The 4,666-nt window shown below is 43.7% G+C and overlaps 1 non-coding gene across 1 annotated transcript; it reads left to right on the top strand.

The window, feature by feature from the left end:
* Window positions 1–3,679: 3,679 nt before the first annotated feature.
* trnac-gca (transfer RNA cysteine (anticodon GCA)) lies at window positions 3,680–3,751 on the top strand. The gene has a single exon. It is a non-coding gene; the product is annotated as a tRNA-Cys (tRNA).
* The last annotated feature ends 915 nt before the right edge of the window (window positions 3,752–4,666 follow it).

The raw sequence follows: 4,666 nt of genomic DNA, 5'->3' as shown, positions 1-4,666 counted from the left end.
TGATGAAGGGTCTAGGCCCAAAACGTCAGCTTTTGTGCTCCTGAGATGCTGCTTGGCCTGCTGTGTTCATCCAGCTTCACACTTTATTATCTTGGATTCTCCAGCATCTGCAGTTCCCATTATCTCTGATACAAAGTTAAAGCTTTTTGTCTTGCACTCATTAGGGTAGGGATGCAAGAAATCCAGCTTAGAAAGGGAACACTAATTTATGCATCCAGAGTACTAATTGGCTGAACCATGGGGATCTGTTAACTGTCAAATTTAGCGGATCTATCTCAGAACTAGTAGGTTGACCCTGATTGGTCAAGGAGTTGTCACAGGGAATGCGTCAGGGTTTGGCGCTTTCTACAGCCTTTCCTCAGAAAGTGTAATGTGTACACTTGCTTTCTCTTGCATCCAAGAACAGAGTTGTATGTGTGAATAATATAGCCTCTCGATCATGTGAATGAAACAAACTGCAAACCCAAGTGACAATCTTAAATTGGTATCTGGTTTAATTCTTAATACAGACTCATCTATTTAGTCAATGTTTAGCGAAAATACACATAGTGCTATACATTATGTGTACAAAATATATAGCGATAGTGTGCCTGTGTGTCAATTTCAAAAAGCAGCAATTTGTATTCACAATTTTCTTCAACCTAATAAAATGACCTCCCCCTCTCTCCCTATTTATTCCAGTTCCCTCTCCCCATCCCCCTCTCTGATGAAGGGTCTAGGCCCGAAACGTCAGCTTTTGTGCTCCTGAGATGCTGCTTGGCCTGCTGTGTTCATCCAGCCTCACATTTTATTAAAATGTCCCAGGTCGCTTCCTATGAGCGATAAAGATTTGGCACTGAGTCACATGAGGAAACATTAGTACACATTATTGAATTTCTGAAAAAGGGTGCAGACCCGAAACATCTGCTTTCCTGCTCCCCTGCCTGCTGTGTTCATCCAGCTCTACACCTTGTTAGCACAGATTATTAGTAGACTTTTTAACAGAGAAGCTGCTTAAAAGGGGAGAGGTGGTATTCCTGAGCTTTAGCAATGGAATTCCAGACTTTAGGACCTTGACACTTCATGATAGGGTCCTTGGGACCGTTGCGAACAAAGAGACCTAATGGTGCAGGCTCATAGCTCCTTGAAAGTGCATTCGCATGTAGACAGGGCAGTGAAGAAGGCGATTGGTATGCTTGCCTGGATTGGTCAGTGCGTTGGGTACAGGAGTTAGGAGAGCATGTTGGAGCTGTATAGGACATTCGTTAGGCCACGTTTAGAATTTGCATTTAATTCTGATCTCCTTGCTGTAGAAAAGATGTTATGAAACATGAAAGGGTTCAGAAAAGATTTTCAAAGATGTTGCCAGGGTTGGAGGGTTTAAGCAACAGGAAAGGCTGAATAGGCCGGGGCTATTTTCCCTATAGCATCAGAAGCTGAAGGTAACGTTATAGAGGTTTATAAAGTCAAGAGGGGCATGGATAAGGTGAATAGCCAAGGGCTTTTGCCCAGCATAGGGGAGTCCAAAACTAGAGGGCATAGTGAGAGGGAAAAGACTTAGATGGAACTGCAGGGGAAACTTTTTCTCGCAGAGTGTGGTGTGTGTATGAATATACTTCCAGAGGAAATGGAAGAAGCTGGTACAATTACATCATTTAAAAGGCATCTGGATGGGTATGTGAATAGATATGGGCCAAATGCTGACAAATTTCGGATATCTGGTCAGCATGGATGACTCGGACTGAAGGGTCTGTTTCTGTGCTGTACAGCTCTATGACTATGACTCTTTGATAGTTGATACATATCCTCCTTTAGTGGAGCTGTTAAAATGAAGAAATCACAAGAGATCAAAATTGGAGTGGGGCAGTTGTTTATGAGGGTTATGAGACCTAAGGAGATTGTAGAGAAGGGCAGGGTGAAGTGATTACTGGATTTGAAAATGATTTTGAGAGTTTTAAGTCAATTGGTTTTGAAGAAGGTGAAATTGTGGCTTAAACAGTGATGTTTTATTTACTGCACATGAAGCATATCTGCAAAAAAAAGCTATTGTTTTGGAGAAATGCTTTGAGCAAAAAGAATAATTTATCAATGAGTAATGAATGGACAATGCAATGTGTAGGTAATCCAAGATGGAGAATGGGAAAAAATTGTGACTGTAAGAGCTGCTCCTTTTTTGAGATATTTTCAGTGTTGCAGCCGATTTCCTCGAATTCTAGAAGCAGTAATTACTGTTTGACAAGCAGTCGCATTGTTTTAGAACTTTGGGGGGAAAAATTCAAAACAATGGTCCTTTAAAATGGAGGAAAGGAGACAAAGGCCATGACCCTATGGGCAATGATTCAAATGGAGAAAGAAACCCACACAGCTGTCTGATGTGGCTGTAACCTGCACAGCTACTGCCTCTGTTGTTTGATCTTAAGTATCTCTGGACATCGGAGTTCGCCTAAGCAAAATAAACAAACAGCGAAATTCACAGCTATCTTTGGAGAAACCTTTGTGTGGGCAGCTCACAAGTGGTATGCCAGGTTGTAAGCAATCCATTGTGAGAGGGGCTCTCTAGTCAGAGGCACAGGCTGACAAATCTGCAGCCTCCAGCAAGACATCAGAACGATGCTTTGCCGCCCTGGAGCCAGGATCAGAGATATCTCTGAGACGGTGCAGAATATTTTCGAAGGGGAGAGTGGCCAGCAGGAGGTCGTTGTACACATTAGAACTAATGCCATAGGATGAGGAAAGGATGAGATTCTGAGGAGAGAATATAGGAAGTTAGGCAGGAATTTAAAAAGGAGGACCTTGAGCACAATAATATCTGGATTACTGCCTGTGCCATGACCTGGTGAGGATAGGAATAGGAGGATATAGCAGATGAATGCATGGCTGAGGAGCTGGCACAGGGAGAAGGATTCACATTTTTGAGTGTGGGGTGCATCAGTGTGGTACAGTGAAGGGTGTGGAGTATATCAGATTGTTACAGTGAGGGGTGTGGAGTATATCAGATAGTTACAGTGAGGGGTATGGGGTATAGCAGAGTGTTATAGTGAGTGGTATATGGTATATCAGAGTGTTATAGTGATGGGTGCGAGATATATCAGAATGTTGTAGTGAGGATCTGGGGTATCTCCGAATGTTACAGTGAGGGGTATGGGGTGTATCAGATTCTTACAGTGAAGGGGATGGAGTATATCAGAGTGTTACCGCGGGTACTGGGGGTTAGATCCCCTTACAACCACGGGTGTGGGGAATACCAGAGAGTTACAGTGAGGCGAGGAGGGTAGATCAGAATCCAAATGTTCCCCTCACTTCACATGATGCAGTCCTCTCAATAGTCAGCTCTTCTAACAACACATTAGAAAAGGAAAGCCATTCATTCTAAAGTAGGTGGCTGTCTGGAAATCAAGTTCCAAACAAAGTGGAGCTGAGATAGGAGGTTGTTGCTCTTTAGCTTCACTTCTTAATGTTCAAGATCAGGACATAAAGACTGGAAAATAAACCTGGTGCTTGATGTTTATAGCATGCAGTGCAAATCTTCTTCCCAGTAGAGAGAGCTAAATGAGGAACTGTAATTAAATCTATTTCTTTCTCTATAGTTTATCTGAACTGATAGAAGAGCTTTTAAAAATTCACCATCTTCCATAATAATTAATAATATGCAAAACCAATCTCGTATTAATTCCTTTACAGAGACATTCTGTCCAGCAGAGGGGGTATAGCTCAGTGGTAGAGCATTTGACTGCAGATCAAGAGGTCCCTGGTTCAAATCCGGGTGCCCCCTCAATGTACTTTATATTTCTCAAAGTATGCACGGCGATTGCGAAAAAGTACGTGCTGAACACTTAACGATTTTCCCGGAAGTTATGTAAAGCTTATCCGTGAATGATGAAGTACTTCATGCTTCACTTCTTCATCATTCGCCAATGAGACACTGAACACCTGAATTGGTAATATGTTCTCACGAACACCACTGAAGGATCAGTATTCACAGGATAGTACATCACAGGCTACCTTTTTTTACATACTCTCACTCTCCTGGTCTTTCTCCGTAAGCCTGCAAAATTTACCCTCTTTCAAATACCTAACCAAATTCCCCTTGAAGTTTATTACCGTACTTCCAGAACAGTCTCGCCCCAGTGACTGCAGAGTGGTATTGCTTCTGGGCATCTGAGTGAAGCTTCAATACACAAATAGCATTAAAAAAAACATCAGAGATAATGGGAACTGCAGATGCCGGAGAATCCGAGATAACAAAATGTGAGGCTGGATGAACACAGCAGGCCAAACAGCATCTCAGGAGCACAAAAGCTGACGTTTCGGGCTTAGACCCTTCGTCAGAGACGGGGATGGGGAGAGGGAACTGGAATAAATAGGGAGAGAGGGGGAGGCGGACTGAAGATGGAGTGAAAAGAAGATAGGTGGAGAGGAGAGTATAGGTGGGGAGGTAGGGAGGGGATAGGTCAGTCCAGGGAAGACAGACAGGTCAAGGAGGTGGGATGAGGTTAGTAGGTAGGAAATGGAGGTGTGGCTTGGGGTGGGAGGAAGGGATGGATGAGAGGAAGAACAGGCTAGGGAGGCAGAGACAGGCTGGACTGGTTTTGGGATGCAGTGGGTGGAGGGGAAGAGCTGGGCTGGTTGAGTGATGCAGTGGGGGGAGGGGATGAACTGGGCTGGTTTTGGGATGCGGTGGGGGAAG

Source organism: Stegostoma tigrinum, chromosome 31, assembly GCF_030684315.1.
Source record: "Stegostoma tigrinum isolate sSteTig4 chromosome 31, sSteTig4.hap1, whole genome shotgun sequence".
NCBI classification, from domain to species: domain Eukaryota; kingdom Metazoa; phylum Chordata; class Chondrichthyes; order Orectolobiformes; family Stegostomatidae; genus Stegostoma; species Stegostoma tigrinum.
Note: the sequence above shows the minus strand (reverse complement) of the source record. Positions and strands in the feature narration are given on the sequence as shown.